Source organism: Clupea harengus, unplaced genomic scaffold, assembly GCF_900700415.2.
Source record: "Clupea harengus unplaced genomic scaffold, Ch_v2.0.2, whole genome shotgun sequence".
Classification (NCBI taxonomy): Eukaryota; Metazoa; Chordata; class Actinopteri; order Clupeiformes; family Clupeidae; genus Clupea; species Clupea harengus.
In genome coordinates, this window is record NW_024880080.1 from 10,001 (window position 1) to 30,000 (window position 20,000).

General features: G+C 42.2%; 1 protein-coding gene and 1 pseudogene across 1 annotated transcript in view; one reads left to right on the top strand and one right to left on the bottom strand.

Moving 5' to 3' along the window:
* LOC105895776 overlaps nucleotides 1–7,604 on the top strand; it is a 10,120-nt pseudogene extending 2,516 nt beyond the window's left edge.
* An 8,539-nt stretch (nucleotides 7,605–16,143) lies between these two features.
* Nucleotides 16,144–20,000, bottom strand: part of LOC122131231 (tyrosine-protein kinase receptor UFO-like) — an 8,826-nt gene continuing 4,969 nt past the window's right edge. The window contains exon 8 of the mRNA XM_042706122.1: nucleotides 16,144–20,000. This exon is cut by the window's right edge and continues 630 nt beyond it. The gene's annotated coding sequence lies outside the window, so the exon portion shown is untranslated.

Consider the following 20,000-nt stretch of genomic DNA (forward strand, 5'->3'; position numbering starts at 1 on the left):
TTCATACCATCAGGTAGGGATGCCCTCACTACCCCACTGACACTGACCTATGACCCCGAAATCTGACTGTTCTTGTGACCTCTAATGACACCCAGACACCAAGATTTTTAATATGCTCATTGACTGTCTCTGTCCACTCCCACTGACATAACAAGCTAATTGGTCAATGCAGTCTCTGCTCTCTGCTCTCAGTTCACAAAGGCATAGTTCTGGTGCTGACCCTTGACCCCTAACCCCTGACCCCCAATCCCACGTCACCTCTGATGTCACCCATACACTTAGGCTTCAATAGGCACACGCGTAATTTACTGTCAGTGTCCACCTACAGACATAAACACTTCATCATAGATGCCAAGGGCATTCATGTTTAAAATTTAAACTAATTGCTAAAATCCCAGGTATCTTCAGTGCCAGAATGATTGCTAGCTTCAAGCTACTGTTACTGCAAGTGCCAGACAGACAGGATGATCAGGAGCTTATCACTCACTCTTATTCTTTATACACACACACACACGTATATAGACATGCCCAGTCACACACACACACACACACATGTACACAGACATGCCCAATCACACACAAACACACTTATATATACACATGCTTAATCACACACACTTGCAATGCAATATTTTTTATTTTTTATTTTTTTTCTCACATACTTGTACCAAAACATAAATCATATGAGACAACATATGAAGCAGACACTTTAGGATAAGCACAACTTTATTTGTATGCTCCCTATAATGGCTGAGACGGAGCAAATGTCGCTAGTGTCTTTGCCTCCCATCTCCACTCCTGTGGTTACATTTTTGTTAACATGCCCCAGACTCCCAGACACCACACTAATTAGCTAATAGTGGCATTCAAGCTGATGAATGGGCTCTACCAGCGGTCGATATCTCAATAATTTTGAAAAGTAGCAAAAGTATCCATATACAAGTCCAAGGAACAGCACACTCTAATGATGAGGACAGATTTCATAGATTCAATGAAATGTTATTAAATGAAATGTTACTATGGCAACATCAGAAGAATCTGGAGTGTTGTTAAGAAGTCACTGTCGGATCTGCTATGATGGAGCCAGTTTATTTTTACAGTGCTATGTTTGTAAATCTTGGTCTCCTGTCCATTATCTATTTTTCTCAGCTCACACCAGATCAACCAAAGCTGTCGTGTCTGGCCACACACAGCCCACTGTATTAATTGTATTCATTTAGCATGTAGGCAGTTGACTCTCCTGTTGGGTGGGTGTAGTATACAGTATGGGTCATGCTTTGATGGCACCAGGTCGCCACAGACAAGCACACACACACACACATGCACACACACGCACACACGCACACACACACAAACGCACACACGCACACCCACACACACACACACACACACACACACATAAACCTGCACGCACATGCACACACATGCACGCGCACACACACACACACACACGCGCGCACACACAAGCACGGACACACACACGCGCACACACACACACACGTATACCTGCACACACATGCACGCACGTGCACACACACGTGCCACACACACATACACACAGTCCCTGAGTATTTGCCATGCATCTGGCACAGCACCTGCTCACTGCGGTGTGTCCTTAACTCGCAGAGCTGTACTGCAGCCCCGCTCTGGAAGCCCAGTCAAGGTGAACCATCTTCACCAACACTCTTGCAAGCACACACACACACACACACACACACACACACACACACACACACACACACACACACACACACACACACACACACACACACACACACACACACACATACTAGCACGCACACACACACACACGCACGGACGCACACACACACACACACACACACACACACACACACACACACACACACACACACACACACACACACACACACACACACACACACACACACACACACACACACACACACACACACACACACACACACATACTAGCACGCACACACACACACACGCACGGACGCACACACACACACACACACACACACACACACACTCACACACACACACAGACACACGCTGGCTCCAGCTCAGCCCAGTCATCCCCAATGCCCCACAAATACCCCCCTCCCTGACAGCCCTAAAAATAGCCCCCCAGCCCTGCTATTGATCGAGTGCCACCACAGGCGATGGAATCAATCTCCACACCACCAGGCGCTATGCAGACTCCCGAAGGGCTTCAGCACATGGGCCATACCAAGTGCCTTCACCCCCTGCTCCAACTCCTTCATCACATGGGCCGTACCAAGTGCCTTCACCCCCTGCTCAAACCCTTTACTGCACAGACAGAGAGGCCTGCCACACCCCGCTTCCACCCCCTCCCCTAACCTGCTGATGTCCTCGGGGTCCTAAAGACCCTTATTCCCCTCACTGCCATGGCTGCCTCAGGGGCCTATTCTTTGTGTTCACCACCTAGACAAGTGTCCACTCTGTACATTAGACAGCCTCGCACGTAATGCTTGCCCTACACGTGATTTTTTTCAGGCTTAGGCTGTAGGTGTTCTCTCCACATGTACAGGAAATGAACAAAATGTAATAGCCTGTTTTATCTCTTACAACTCCTCAGGGCCGTAGACAGATATTTGCTTTAGTAATATTTCCCAAGTTGGTTTAGCACTGTTTTTAGACTAATGAAAATGAGTACACTGTCTCTCACTGTCACTGCTCCTGACTAATGTCACCTTTTTTGTGTACTGGTTGAATGTGAGAGCCCATTTGACCTTGACATTGACCTTGACCTTTCCCCTGTTCCCCATAACCTCCCTCTCTTCCTTGTCTGTTCTGAGTTCACCATTTAATGACTGGTGAGCTGAGTTATGTTGATTCTTCTCCTCACTCTTCCCCTTTCTACGATCCACTTCCTGTCACAATGCATGACGGCCAGGCTCAATATTGTGCATGGCACCTGCAACAAGTGTTGGTAGGTGCTAGCTTTTCTTTATCCAATGTTTTGTTGTATTTTTTTGTCTTTCTTTGTCAGTACTCACACTCTGTCTCAACCCACCTTTAGATGTTTGCTCTCTTCAGAGACCAGGTGTCATGCAGCCATTCTAAGAGAGGCCAATTGAATCCCAAGTCTGGCATTCAATTGACATTTCCCTCTCAAAGAGAAATAGAGAGAGAGAGAGAGAGACAGAGAGAGAGAGAGAGAGAGCACAAATAAACACAAATACTCTAAAGCTTACAGCTTTCTGTGAAGAGAACAGGTGTGGACTGAGGCAATGTGTGAGTGGAGTGTGAGTCAGAAGAGGCTGTTTATGTTTTGATATAGTAAAACATTTAATGGTGGTGGTGTTTTATTTATAGTTTAGTTAAATACCCATTAGATTGGCAGAAAAAAGCTAATTAGTCAGTAACACTCATGTCACTATTTGACTCGTGCTCCCCTCATACAGTAAACATTTCAGTTGAAAGGCTATTCATATTTTGATAGGTTAGAAAATCAAAGATGACTTTAGTGGTGGTTGTGTTTACAAGGCTGTATGTTTGACATCTTCACAAGCTAGATTAGTTGACTTTGCTAATGGCTATATGTAAGAGTTTCCCTCTCAGGGCCGTATTCCATGTGTTTTAAGTAAAAACGTTCCAGTACATACGTATTCTAGACTTGACTTAAGTCTGTGATTTGCGCAGCATGAAGGCAGTTACACGCTTCAGGCAGAGCAAACCCCAAATCTGTGTGTTTCTTAAGTAAACACCATTTAGGCGTATTCCGACCTTGACTTCAGAGGGCTGCTGTCAAGGGCCACTACAAGGCGAAACACCATATTACGTTTCAAGTAGGCATTAGGCCTAGTTCTAACATTATAATACATGTACAAATAGCGTTGTGCAATCACGTTTGAGTGTCAAATTTTGGTTTTAAAGTCAGAAAGTTATGTTAACAGAGTCACTGCCGTTTATCGTTTATTTTGGCTGTTGGGAAAACATGGACTTTTCCATTAACCTGAATCTCCTTAAAAATCCATGCAAAGCGTGAACCAGACTTTGATTTTGTTATGAAAGGAAAGGGAGAATTGTATTTCAGATAATTTTAAATGAAAACTTTTCTTTCTATCTGTCATATCAACCTAACAAAGAGGTAAATTTGCCAAATTACACATTTGCGAGGCCAATTTGTAGAGTGCTTGAAGTGTTGAGTTAAAAAGCTCACTGTTGAGGAAAGGCAGGTTTCATCATGCACATTTCAATATCCCAGCTTGAGATCATATTGCCAAACCTATTATTAAACTCTCAAAAATCAAGCAATCAAACACCTTCCCACTGATGACTGAAAAGGACTTAAGATATGGGCATCATATCAGCCACCCTCTGAAGCAAACCAGATGCAGGGACAGACAGAACACTCATTCTTTCGATTAGGGCCGGCAGAGAACGATGATTACTGTGGCTTGAAAGTTATTCACCCAGGCGTCTGCACAAGTGTAATGGATAATGGCTTCGCGGTCAAATCACAGACTTAAGTCAAGGGGAGAAGTGTGAAGCTGCGTGCTCTTTTGTACTTAGGCGCATGGCAGAATACGGTCCTTAGTTAGAAAAACATTTTAAAGGGGACATCGAAATAGGATATAATATACGATATAGTACTGACAGTTGAGCACATACTGTATAATGTGGTGTTGTTTTGATCTACTTCCCCTGCTGTGAAATGTTGCACCCTTGCTTCGCAGTCTGACGGCATGTCTCTCTAAAGTGCCACAGCTCATCCCAGATAGAGCCTGACATTAACCTCTACTCATCACACCTCCCTTAGCAACAACAAAAATTATAATTATTTTAATGTCTTTGTGTATGTCTCTCTGTTCATTGGTCTCTTCTGGTTTTCCCTCCACAAAGTTCCCATGATGCACGGTGCTTCGCCCGCCACTGTGTCTGCAGCCAACTCATCCGCCACAAGTGTTCCCTTCGCCACCGCCACAGCCAATCAGGTTTGCTCCCTTAAACAGTCTTTTTTGTTTGTTTGTTTGTTTGTTTGTTAGTTTGTTTGCGCTGATATGTTTTGTTTTTTGTTTCGAATGGGTTTGGTTTGGTTTGGTTCGGGGGTATGTTCTGAAAACCCTAACCCAGTAGATATGCTGGATCCTGAGTGTGCCAGGATTGTGGGCTTTGTGACTTTCAGAATGAGGCCTCCATCTTTCTGACCTACTTGCAGACACAGTTTCTGACACTATGATTAGGCATCTTGAAAAAAGACCCTTCAGCAGTCCTGCAAAGCACTGTCTAGCCTGATAGAGAACCATCCAAAATAAACAGCACACATTTAACAGATTTATGCAGTACGGACTGTGGACAAGTGTATTTATCACGGCCCTTGATAGAAGCATCTGGCACAATAACCATCCATTTCCTGAGCCCAATTTAATTTGAAACTCTCATCCCTTCTCATTTTCGAGGAACCACCAGTATCAAAGTCGACAGGCCATGAGTATATGCATTTGGTACGTATGAACGAGCTCATCATCCTGAGATTAATAACAAAGTGCTCTCTATATGCTGCGTCCTGTACGCGACACGCACACAAACACACGCACGCACGCACACACACACACACGCACACACACACGCACACACGCACACACGCACACACGCACACACACACACAGCCTCCTTGCACGGCTCGTTCCCCTCGTCGCTTCTGATAATTGAGCGTCCTCTGCTTCTCTCTGTACTTCTCTGTCGCCTTCGCTCATTGTGTTTCGACATGGCTCGGTGATCACAAGTCTTTCTCTCTCTCTGTCAACCCCTTACAAACATCTGCTTTTGTGCTGCTGTGATCTGGCTTAAGAGGGGAAACTTTGTACTGTTCCATGTTGGGTGGGGGGGGCTGGGGAGGGGTGGGAGGGGGGGGGGGGGGCATTAAAAGGAAAGGGTGAAGTTGGCAAATCCACATGAGCTTTGCTATTTGGGATAATGTTGGTCCATGTGCTTGAATCATTTAGCTTGTCTGCAGTTCTGTGAGAGTAAAAAAAAAAACACCTCAGCTCAGAGAATTGCGGCATATTGAAGCCAAACAGCTTTTGTAAAGGTCATCCACAATGGATATGGGGATTTTCTGCAAAGTGTTCTTACTTGAACTCTCTGGCTCCGTCAAATTCTCGCACAGCACTTTTTGGGGGCCTTTTGGAGGAACAATTATCTGTAAGCGTGGGCCAAGTCTTTTGCCTTTTAGTTTCTTTAATGATACACATCTCCCCTCCTCCACATTTCTGTTCTGTTCCATCTTTGATGTGTTGCAGATCTTACACTGTGGGCTCTTACAATACAAAAAGGTAGCACCTCATTTTAGGGAACATATGTTAGCCATTAACACAAAACTAATATGTGTCTGTATAGGTTCCTAATAAACTGCATTAAGCATCACTGATAATTTATTAGGCCTGTATTCGCCAATAATTATTCCCACTGAATATGTCATTTATTATTGGTAAATCCTTAATAACCAACTAATTGGTCTTAGCCTAAGCTTACTGATATATAATAAGAACCAAAATTAAAAGTTTGTTGCCTCTACACTATCTGAATTTGTCAAATAATTGTAGTATAGTGGGGCATCTGGTGGTATTTCAGAGTATGTTTAGATTTAATTTAAATAAAAAAGTTTCATGTTATTATTGCCGAGGTCTTCTAGAATATAATCATACATGCCACTTTTGCCTCATTGTTTTTAGTTAGGTGAAATATACAAAAATATCAAGGCATGGCAGACTACCAAATAGGCCTTAGGGTCTGAAGTGTTAAGGGTGTTGCAAGAATAAATTACCTATTCAATGAGAATAAGAAATTGGTGAATACAGGCCTAATTATTAATGGTGCTTAATGCAGACTGTATGGGGCACTTATACAGCTAATTAGTTATTTGTCTTAGTTAAATGTGTTAATTAGTCTAATAAAGACTTAGTAGTTATTTGTTAATGACTAACATTTGTTCCCTAAAGTAAAGTGTTTCCTCAAAAGACCCGCGGTTGTTGAGTCGGCGAAGACCTTCTGTAATCTGATGGAGTGATTCCCCTGCACAGTTCTGACGTCATCCTAAACCTTGTTCTGTGTTCTCCCTCCCCCCCCCCCCCCCCCCCCCCCCCCCAGATTCCTATTATATCTGCGGAGCATCTGGCTAGTCACAAATACATGACTCAGATGTAGATGTTTCACCATCCTGAGCAGTAAGTTCCTGTTTTTATTTTTCCTCTGAATTCCTCCTGCGTTCTGTTTGCTTTCTCCTTCTCCTCGCCATGCCTCCATTGTCCTCCCTTGCTTGACCCTTAATGGGGATCTTGGCAGGATGTTAGAGTTAGTAACCTTCAAAGCTCTGTTGGCTGAGTCAGATATGTATAGAAGAGTCTTTATTGGGCTCAACCATGTGCCCATATAGCATCTTCATTGATTGCTTATTTCCTTGCGCCGAAAATAAATTTATTTCCATTGTGGTGTTGTTTTTCAGACCGTGTCGGAGTGAACTGGTGTGCCACCATCTAGAGATCACCACCATGAATGCATAGATACAGAATGAAAAACAAGAAGAAGAAGAAGAAAAAGAAGAGGAAGAGAGGGAGGAAGAAAACAAAGAAGAAAAAGAAAAAGAAAAGAAAGTGAACATTGTTGTGAAAGCCTCAACGAGTTAATCGGACTCAGACTTCACCCGTCCCTTTTCCCCCAGCAGTCTCTTGGGTTCGTCTTCGCTCCTGAGTGTCAACAAAACATCACTGACTGCCTGTGTTTTTTTTTCAGCTCTTGGTGGCTTCTCTGCATCCACCTCTCATAACGAATGCAAACAACAAAGACATGTCTGTCTCGCCTTTTTCGATTTTAGTTCGTTTATAACTTCTTTTTCAGTACATCAGTAGACATCGGTAGAATGAAAGAAATGATTTCTTATTTTGTGCATAACTGTGTGTGTGTGTGTGTGTGTGTGTGTGTGTGTGTGTGTGAATGCATTTCGCTCTTCTTTTTTTGAGGTTTACACAACAAAAGGTGCACCTTGTTATAAAACAGAGAGAAAGAACGTAGAAGAACAAAACACATTGTCAAAGAAAATTGTGCATGCACACAGTATACTTTCGCTAGGTGGCTCTACTCCTTAAAGACCTCGATTGTACAAGGACAGGGGGGTTCGTGGGAGGGATGGGGTGGGTATTGGGGTGGGGTATTAGGGAGGGGTACTTTGGGTTCAGAATCGTCACTTCATGACAGCTGAATGTTCTTCTGGGTCAAACACGCAGCAGTGAACCTTTTAAAGCACATTGAGGCTTTCGTAGTTTTCATGTTGCTGATTGCACATCAAGTGCCATAGACAATACTTTCATCCAAATAGAGAGACGAAGCGAGAGAGAGAGACCAGAGAGAGGGATGTCCACCAGTGTTAATGTGTTCACCTGCATAATGCCTTTAAGTCTCAAATGTAAAGCCAGACTGTAGAAGATGCTGGAATGGTACGTGGCCTAGAGCTGGGTGGGATCTGCTCCTCACGCAGGCTGCTGTTTGGGAGGTCTCTTTCTTGCCTTCCTGCCCCAGGAGATACAGATGCACAATACGTTTGAATTTTATTCATTTGCATCCTTTTGCCATTACGAGTCTATGGATTGTGTTCTTACAGAAGGTCACAGGTCACGGAAAGACTTGTTGCCATTGGTTTTGTTTTTGTGAATGGAAATACTCTTTTCTTCATTTTTTTTCAGAGTTTTTTTTGGTTTCTTTTCACAATCGATGTGTTGTTTCCCTGAGATAGTGATCGTGAGGGTTGGGCGTTTCCAGACTTTTGTTTCGTTTTTGTTTTGTATTCCCACAGTTTTCCCCCTTGTTTTGTTGTTTTTTTTCTGTTCAGAAGCATGAAAGTCTGCAGACTCTAAAAGGCTTTATCCAGAAATGGCTTTTGCCCTAAAACGTTGAATGCGCTATGCTCTCCTCAGTCTCACAGGAGCCAGCAGAGACTAAAAAACTGAGGAGGACAGAGAGATAGCAGACAAACTGCTACAGAATCTATATATATATGCATGCTTAACCAAATCAGTATGATGAGGACGTGACAGGGCAGACACTGTGTTTTGGGTGTTTTTTTTTTATGTGATTTCTTCTCTCTCTTGTTTATTTCTCGCATTTTTTTAAAGGTTTTATTGGTACTATTTGTTTTTTTTAATTATTTGATTGTTCTTCGTGTTCTTTAATTACGATAAGAGCTTGTGAGTCTGGTATGTATTTTTCTAGTTTCTGGTTCAGAGGATGTGAAATTAGTTGTGTGACAGTGAGTATTTTAAAACACAGATTCAGCCAAAGTTCTTTTTTTTCTCCATGTTTTTTTTTTTCAAAGGTTTGTTTGGTTTGGAGATTTAATTGAGCAGGTGGCTTCGTTAAGTGCTGTTACACACTTGTGTTGGTGTCGGAATCAGAACCAGTTGTTGCGAGATAGAGAGTTGCATATGTCCATTGGGAAAACTACGAGTAGCGTAAAAGGACTGATTCTCTCGGCCCGGCACCTGTGGGAGTCTTTCAGCTTAATTTATTTCTCTGAATTCAAAATGTCATCAGTCGACAGACCTTGTCTGAAGTAGTAGAAACAAGGCTCTGAGGGGTAACGGCAAGAGTACAAACACAACGGGGGCAAGAGGGCGACTTAAAATGATTGTATGTTTCCGAAACCAAGGCCTTAGAGCACACATGATGAGTTTTTAAGTGCCACATTGTACGCCATTTTCAAAATCACAAGGTCATCTCTGACACAGCAAAGCCAATGTCACTCACAGGATTGTTTCACCTTCATTTGACCATGATTTTTGCCATCTCATCATTTTGATTCCATGGTATTTGTTGGTTTATTTGTTACTTACTTAAAGTAGGTGTGTTTCATTTCATAGTATTAACAGCTTGGATACTGTTATAATATTAGTTTTTTTGTTGGATTAGATTTTATAGAACTTTTGCAGGATGAGCTACTAGAGATAGTGTGTGCTTTTGTGTTCATCACGACATACTCCGTTTTTTGAATTTTCCGTGCAGTCTTGATTTAAGTATTAGTAGTATAATTGTAAACTAAATGATTTTTATTTTGTAGTGAAATGTAAGAATTTTGTTTATTTTGTCCGTAAATGTTTGAATTATTCGAACAAAGATCTTTTATATGGATATCTTACATGAGGAAATACTTGCTATGGAAGAAATGGAGTCATTGCGGTGGCAACGGCAACTGCTAATAACAGTATAATATTTGAATGAGTGTCTGGTTTGTATCTAGTCATTCTAATTAGAGAACAAGTCGAAGATACAGAAGAAGAAAAACTATATATCTACGATATAAAAATAGAGTTCTTTGATGTTAGAATTATTTTCTACTGTATTGATTTCAAATAGTAACTATTGTTTAAATATTTCCAATCTCCCTTGGAGGCCTGGCCTTGTTTAAAGAAGAAAAAAAAAAAAGCTGCATATGATCATTCTGTCGGAGGATTTAGGTCCGGAGGTTAAAAGACATGGCACTGATGCATGGGAGGGGGGGTGGGGGGGCTTGACCATAGAGCTCCCTAGCCCCCCCCATGCAGTTGGTCACTTACAAGCACGTGCTGGAATGTAGGGGATGAAGGTTGACTTTTTTGCACTTCTGTACATAGTCAAAAAAGAGAGAATCGTGTATAATATTGAGATCTTATTTTGAATAATAAAAAAAATGTCTATAAATATGAGGAATTTTCTTAAGGATAATTTGAAAAAAAAAAAGAAGCAAAAGACAGGCTGAACAAAACTTGCTTGCAAAAAGTGGCACTCATAGAGTATAAACTCGGATACCCCTGACCACCAAACCCTCTTCTCTGGAGATGGCGAGGAAATGTTGCTTTGCTTTTTTTGTCAGCGGCTTGTAGTTTGCCATGGGAAAAAAAACCTGAAACGTTGTGGAGAAGTAACCATTGGCCTCCGCGGAATCTGCCTTCTGATGGAGTGTGTTTTGCCAGCACCCACAGGGATGTGGCAGGACCATACCATAGGTCAAAGGTGAAAGGTCAAAACCCACTGAGAAAATCCAGTCCTGTTCCATAACTTCAGCCCCAAGGGTTTTGCATGTTAAAGGGAAGAACAAGATATCTTGAGATTTTAAAAAGATGAGAAAAGAAAAGATAAAAACTTTCGAAAAACAGAGTAATATTGATTACATAAACATGTTATACAACAGAACTTATTTATGGTAAACAGTTATAATATCAATGTAATGGACATAAAGAGAAAAAAAAGAGAACAAAAATAAACAGTGTTTAAACTATTTGTTTAAAAAAAGATATGAAAAGACTCACTGCGGTTTTTAAGAGTAGTAACATCTACACACAAACACACACATACAGTACACGCTCCATAGCTATAAGTATGTTTTTTCTGCTCATTGGTTGTACTTTAAGTAGATGAAAGTGATAGTCACAATATGGACTTGTAGACAGAGTATAAACTTGCCCAGATGGTAGATGGATGTGGCTCACTTCTGGCCCAATGATGGCCCAGTGATGGCCCAGTGATGGCCCGGACTCTGACTCTCTAGAGTTAGCGCCCATCTGGATGATCTGTGGAGAAACTCTATTAGTTAACTGACTACAACAGCAGTTAGATAACATGTCACTCACCCAAAGGAGCTGAACTCCGGTGTTTGGTGGTAGCGATCACTTTTTCACCTACTGAATGTACACACTTATGATACAGTGTAATCTGAGACTTACCTTTTTTTATTTTGTTCTGCTTGTAGTGCTTAATAATGTATTACGTCCTCTGCTGCAGTTTGTTTAAGCTAATGTTATTATTTAGGGCTTTTTTGAAAGGGTTTCCATCGTGTAGCCAGGTGTCTGAAAAATACTGACGATGACTCATAACAGGCGGATGCCACAATCTTAAGCCATAACCGACAAAATAATCAGACTTTCAGTTGAGAAGGATTTAGAGAGGGAGAGATAGAGAAAGAGAGAGCTGTGGGAGAAAGAGAGAGTGAGAGTGAGAGACGAGGAAGGAGAGAGAGGGAGAGAGAGGGAGAGAGAGAGCGGGAAAGAGACAACTTTTTCAACAGATTCACCTGGTCGTGATCTCTTACAGCACGCATTCACTCAATTAGGCTTTCACAGGTTGCTGAAAACTATCCAATTAGAACTCAGACAAGCAGCATTCAGTGGGTTTTATCACAGGGCCTCATCAGGTGGACAACTGCTACACAATGGGAACCTTTTGAGTCAGCTTTTAAGGCTATATTTCATTCTTGCTGTTATAAATTTTGAGGAAAAAAAAATAATAAAAATATATAAATGAATTAAAAATAAAGTGGATTTGCTCAAAAAAAAAAAACAGTATCTTGCGTGTTCATTTGTCTTTGTTCCCTATGATATTTATGATTGTTATTGTTGTTGTGTTGTCTGTGCTGATAGACTCGATGTAGACTGGGTCATGTTAGTCCCCTGCTGATTGGAGGGCTGTAAACACTCAGAGAAATAATTACAACACAAAGAGCCATTGGACATGAAACAGCAGAGGAAGCCAATCAGTCACACACACACACACACACACACACACACACACACACACACACACACACACACACACACACACACACACACACACACACACACACACACACACACACACACACACACACACACAATTAGTCACAGTCCAAATTGGCATCGGTGATTTCATAACCAATGCCCTTTGCTGTGTTTTAATTAGTTTTCTTAAATTAGACATTACTGCGCGTCGATGTGTCAATACTCTTGCAAGGAAAAATCTCCAAACCAATTAATCTTCAGGCCAACCTAATGCAGTTTTCCTTAATGGGAAAGGGGCTGGGCTTAGGCCTCATCACCATGGAGCTGAACAGCCGCAGACATCAGAGTCTTTTCTAGTCTCTTTTTCGGTTGAATGAAGTGAAAAAAAACCTTCACAAATTCACAAATTACCTTCTTTCACTTTAAAGTGGACAATCAATGACATTTCAACGGTACTTTTTAATTTCCTAGATTCAGTACCGGTTTTCAATAATACAGATCAATGTGTTCATTTGGACTACAGAGAACAATTCCATTCATGGCATATAGTATATATATTTCCCAAGTCAAAGAGTAAAAGATGACTTCCTTCTGACACACACACACACACACACACACACACACACACACACACACACACACACACACACACCTGATGTGCAAGTTGTTTTTCTAAGCTCTGCTGTTGGAGTTTGTTTTCTTCATCACATTCTTGTGTGCTCTGCCCCATGACCACATGATGACACTTCAACCTAAATCACCCTGCACACACACACACACACACACACACACACACACACACACACACACACACACACACACACACACACACACACACACACACACAGACACACACACAGACACAGACACACACACACACACACACACACACACACACAGACACAGACACACACACACACACACACACACAGAGACACAAATATGCACACACACACACAGAGACACAAATACGCACACACACACACACACACACACACACACACACACACACAGACACACACACACACACACACACACACACACACACACACAGACACACACACACACACAGCATAAATCACCCTGCACACACAGACACACACACAGCATAAATCACCCTGCACACACAGATGTGAGCTGGACTGAGCAGCTGGAGGAGCGTTAGTCACTTCAGCTATGAGTCACTGACCTGGAGTTCACTTCATGAAATAATGACTCTAGGAGATAGTTCTCTCTTAACCTGTCATGGCAGGTGCCTTATCCTGTCATAGGGTTTCATGAGAGACCGTGTCCAATGGCATGATTGTCATGATGTAACAATGGTATGTTGTCACAATCAGTTGTGGTCATGGCAGCCCCTTTATTCCTTCATCGCCTGATGTCAAAATAGTGGTAGTGTGGGAGACATGCAAGCAGGTTATGCCACAACAGGAATGACACGTGGGAGCAAGAGCCAAACCCCTGTCTGAGCACTCAGAGTTTAAAGCGAAGACACACACAGACTCACACACATAAATACTGCTGCAGTTATTTTAATCACTGGACACACATAATCATTTCTGGGTTTCAAAGAAACATAGTAATGATGGACACAGGGCTAAATACGTCAGATCTGACCCACGATAAAAATGTAGTTTTTCACATTTTGAAAGACTTCAAATTAGTTCTGCATAATGTGTTGTTTCAAATAAGGGGTGGCTGTTCCAGGAAAATCTATCTCTGCTCATACCAACTGTGGATCTAGTTTTATGGACAATAAAACACTGAATTACATATGTGGGAAACAAATACAGTGTTGATCAAGTGTTGTCAAATGAAATGAAACTTCAACTTTCTTCTAAGGTATTCTCATATAACTGATGAGGATATCATACGAAACAAGCATATATCTCAAAGTGTTTATTAAGAGTAAAGTTTTCAGTCTCTCATCTCGCAGTATAACTTTATATCAGCTGTCTTTGTCTAAGTAACGACAGTAGCACAAGTATTTGTTGTAATTCACCGTATTCTACAGACATGGCCGACAGAGTAGGTTGAAAGACTGATGAAATGCTGCTTTACAACACAGCACAGGGATCTGGGTCACAGCTGGGTAGGATGGCCTCTATGTCCTAGAGTACACAACCTCCAGCAGACTCAGACCCAGATTCTGAGGCTATCCCAAAGTCGCTCGGCGGAGACTAAAATCCAGGATGGATTTGGCCCATCTCCCGGCCATCGGTGATCGCCCTTGGAATCCACTGAAGGTCAGTGGGTAGACGGCATCTGCCAAACATCTGATGGTTTTTCAACCACGTGCCACGTTGTGTCCGAGCGAACATGCCAGGACACACACTGCTAAGCTTTGCAGAGCTAGATGGGTTTTTTTTCTATCTTTTTTTAATGAAAGGATTTAAAAGTGCTCATTTCCTGTGTGAAAGACGGGCACATGAGAAAATGCACTGTGAGGAGAAATAAAAAAAGGAGGACTGGGAGGGGAAGGGAGGAGAGGAGGAAGGATGTGGGGAGGAATATGAAAAAGCCTTACAGTATGAAAAAGACTTTCAGTTGAGGAATATTTAGAGCGTGAGAGACAGAAAGGGAGAGAGAGAGAGCTGCACGAGAGAAAGCGTGAGATAGACACCTTATTTGGCAGATTCACCCAATCATGCTCTTTCATAAAACATTCATTCACTCATTCACATTTGGCAGATTCACCCGGTCGTGATCTCTTAAAGCATTCATTCACTCATTCACATTAAGCTTCCACAGGTTGATGAAAACTCCCAATTAGAATTCAGAGCGACGGCATTCAGTGTGGTGAGGAGAGGATGAAGGATGAGGCGAGGTCTATAGAAAAGAACGGTTGGCAGACTTTCAAGGTGTAACCAGTTTTTGCTGGTAAGCTCTACATCCCTGTTTCTTTCATGGAAAACGCACAGTCCAGCACCCGGCGTTAGCATTTTATTTCAGTTTAGAAATGACCGCTCTGAAAGGCCAGTACACCTGATAAATACATGTTCAATGTCAAAGAGTTTGCCGCTTACACTGTTGGGTAAATAGATAAACAAACGCAGAGGGTTAGTGAGCAGCTTTGAGTCAGAGGCTTGAAGAGTGACTGAGTGAAGGACTGCAGGTTTCCTGTGCACTGAACTTGCTGTCAATGGTAGCCAAGCACTCCGCATATTTACTGGGTAAAGATTTCTTTTACACATTTTTGTATGTTTTTTGTATTATTATTATGAAGATTTACACTTCATTTAATGTTTTAGAATGGAGCTTATGAGACCCCAATTTGTATTAAGTTTCCTTAGGAAACGGCAACAAACAATATACAAAATGCACTTTTTATACGAGTACATGATGTTCTTTTTAAGAGTGCATAATGCTACAATATCTAATCATTATTTTTATTATTATAATAATTTTTAATATTATAATGATAATAATAATTATTATTATTATAAATACTTTGCCATGGTGGTAGAGGTGGTGCATAATAATAATTATTATAATGGTTAGTGGTAAGTAACATATAAAAACATAACCGTCCACAGGAAAAAGGACACTTACTACACTTACAGTGACAGCATGAATAAACAATGAATAATTATTAGTTTAGTGAGGGTGAGAAACACAGCCAACACTTTGAAACTGTGAATGAAGTAGCTATTTATTTCATAGAAAAGGCGTATAAAAATCTTTTCAAAATTACATTGGCAATGATAACAAAATAACTGTCATTTCGACAAGATTCAATACATTATCATTTATCAAATAATTGAATGGATTATTCAACCTAAACACAACAAACCCAAAGGAAAATACACAGCAAAATACTGGCTTCTTGAAGGCACTTTGTAGACATCAGGGTCTGTGTGTGTGTGTGTGTGTGTGTGTGTGTGTGTGTGTGTATGTGTGTGTGTGTGAGAGAGATAGAGAGAAAGTGAAATACAAATGGACTGCACTCCATAACGCAGCATGTACCAATTAAAAATCTTTTTTAAAAAGCATTTGATTTTATTTATTTGCGTGTAATCAACACATTTCTCACAGACTGACTCACAGTTTGATTGCATTAATTAAGGCATTGACAGAAGCACTGCCAGATCGTACAGTGGAGATCAAATAGACTTCAATAAAACAATTACTCACGCACTCCACCAGGTGGCATTTCACCACCTCTTTTTGAAGCGTGAAGACTTATGGAGCGAGTGTGTGTGTGTGTGTGTGTGTGTGTGTGAGTGTGTGTGTGTGTGTGTGTGTGGATCAAAAGCATTATACAATATGTGGCAGTGCTATAAAGAAAAAGGGTAACACTTAATTTGAACCTTCTAATACTGACATAAAACTGTCATAAACCTGTCATTGCAGATGCCATGTCATGTCATTAGACATTGTGACAGTCCAATGGCATGAGAGTGTAATAAGTAGCTATCACAGAATTGTGTGAATGCCACAATAGTCTATGCCTCATCCTTACAGCTAAGACATATTTATGACATGGTTATATCAGTTTTATGATGTGCTGCAAATAAGTGTTACCTGAAAAATCCTGGATTTCAGTGTTGGTTTCTGTTTCTCTTAAACTTCTATAGAGGTCTAAAATGTAAACCAAAATCAGCTTAACATGAAGGCGTACCATAGAGCACTTCAGAGAGCGACTGAGCGTACCAGAGGCCATGTGTAGGCCTGACCCAGCTATTCCCCACACGCTAGCAGTGTGCTTGTGTTACAGCGGTAGGCCTGACCCAGCTATTCCCCACACGCTAGCAGTGTGCTTGTGTTAGGTCTGACCTAGCTATTCCACACATGCTAGCAGTGTGATTGTGTTACCGTAGTTGGCCTGGCCTAGCTATCCCCCACACACTAGCAGTGTGCTTGTGATACAACTGTAGCTATACCCCACAAGCTAGCAGTGTGCGTGTGTTACAGCGGTAGGCCTGACCTAGCTATCTCCCACACGCTAGCATGTGTTACATCGGTTGTCTGACATAAGACTCTTTTCTCCTGGCCTTAAAATTAGCAGGTTTCGTCTGAAGCAATATAGCTTTTAGAGCTGGATCAGAAGCTTCTTCAGGGGAGTGTGTACAAATTGGGCCATACTGGATACAAATGCACTTTGAATAATCTTTTTTTTACCATATTAATTTTGCAAACTGTTATGTGTACTCTACTAAATATAATTTCTTATATTTAAGGTTGGTAACCATGAGATAATGTCAATTACATCGGTACGCTTTAAAGAAATTCGCCATTCAAATTTACCTTGCGTAAATTTCCACTAGAATTCACTGGCAGTTACATACAAAACACAAATATGAACCATAGAACAATACAAAAATGTTACAAAAAACAACATAGAAAAATATTAGTGCAAAGTTTTCACTCATACAAAAACGCACACACACACACATTAACACTGTGCTTCAGACAGGACTGTGCAGCTACGTAGAGGCCACATGTGTAACCCAAACTGATGCAGCAAGAGTCCTTCACACACACACACACACACGCACGCACACGCACACACGCACACACACACACACACACACACACACATTAACACTGTGCTTCAGACAGGACTGTGCAGCTACGTAGAGGCCCAATAGTCCTTCCAACCGCCCCATCCTCTCGGAGGCCACTTCATCAGGGGTCAAACTAAGTTTTGAGTTCAGGGGTCAAACTAAGTTTTGAGTTCTCCCCCAGTCCCACAGCTGCTCCAGCCTACTGTCTCGCCCACCCAGCATGCAGTGCTGCTGGGTACATGAGTGAGGAGCAGGCCCTGTAAAGGTAACAGATCATGGCTCCCTGCTGAGGAGTTTAGGTTAGAATCTCGTTGCTGGAGAATGAGTGAAATTGGGAGGGATGTATCGTCAGATATATATCTGATTCTAGTATGCCACCGAAATATTTCCCATCAACCCCTCCAAAAAACAAAGCCAAAAAAGGCAAGAAATTCTTTCCATCGGCATCTCGTTCCTCCTTTATCGTTTGTTTCCTCGCTCATCTCATCCTTCCTCCCTCCCTCAGCGTAAGTGTCTGTCGACGTGGCCCACGGCCATCTTGCGCTTCTGTCAGTGGAAACCTGTCGTCATGGCACCACTTTCCGAGGGGGATGGTAGAAGTGCTGTTTGTTCCCTCTTCTCACTGCCTCATGTGTCTCTGGAGGCTTGTGAGGAATCGGGGTGGGGTGGGGTGGGGTGGGGTGGGGTGTGCGACTGGAAGACAGGGAGTTTCATCGGGAATCTGGAATTTGCCCTGAAAACCTCCAGACTTGCACAACAATAAAACACAACACATCTGCTACCAAAAAGCCCAACAGGCAGTTTCTTTAAGCTCCGCTCCAAAGTTTCTTCTTTTTTTTTTTCTTCCTTTTCTTTTCTCTTCTTTCTGTAACAGCGACACCTTGGGAAAGAATACAAAATGAATAGAAATAGAATGGAAATGGGTCTAAACCACGTTCGGCTTGTTTTGCACCGGCAACAGAACAGAGCATGTGCGTCAGGCAGCAGCAGCAGCAGCAGCCCCCTCTCCACTGAAGACGCCTCACTCTCGGGTGCATTCCATTTCTCTTCCCTTCATGACCTCCCCTCTTTCTCCCTCTGTATTTGTATTTGTGTGTGTGTGTGTGTGTGTGTGTGTGTGTGTGTGTGTGTGTGCATGTGTTACATGTGCATAACACAAGTGCACACTTGCAGGCAGCACTGGTTGAAAGGGATGCAAGGTCTCACTGAGGCCATCACTTCTGCAGACTCATCCCTTCGAGTCGGGTCAAGGCATCATGTGCTTGGCAACATGGCTGCAGAGGTTTTCAGCTCAAGTGTAGGTGTGGAGTGAAAGGGAGAGGCTCGAGTTTCCCTGGAGTGGAACGGTTACCCCTGAAACAGCGTCCCGTCCAGCGTCTCCCGTCTCCCCCCGGAGTCCTCTCACTGGCAGAGTGTGTCTTTGTAGAAAATGTACCTCCTGAGTTTGTTATTTACAGGTGGGGTTCTGGACTGGCATTGTTGAGGGTCCTCGTCCCCTTAAAGGCTGCAGTCAGTATATTTGGTGGTGATGAGAACTAGATGGCCTTCTGGGGTGTCTGGGTAATGCTTTGCCTTGTGCAGCCATGAGAGAATGCTAGGTCTTCAGGACCAGCAGCGAGAAAACCCACAAAGCCCAATTTGTGAGAGATAGTGGGCACATGGGGCTATATAGCCAACAATGACACAAAGCTGCTCAAACTTAGACTTCGACATAAAATGATTTTGTGGAAAAAAAATCAGGTATGTGTTTAACTAAAGCAACTCATTTGAGGATGTATAGGAAGTGTTCCGTCATTGTCGTTGGAATGATTGGTGGAAGTTTTGTGTGGTTGGGGACTCCCTTGTGCTTCAGCAAAAAGCATCCTGCAGGCCGGCCTGTCAGCTCTATCACTTCACCACTAGAGGTCAGGCTTTTCTCTCTGAGCACTTTCTTGTGTCAGATTTAAAATCATGTTCCTGCTATAAGCAAGGAGTTAGGTGT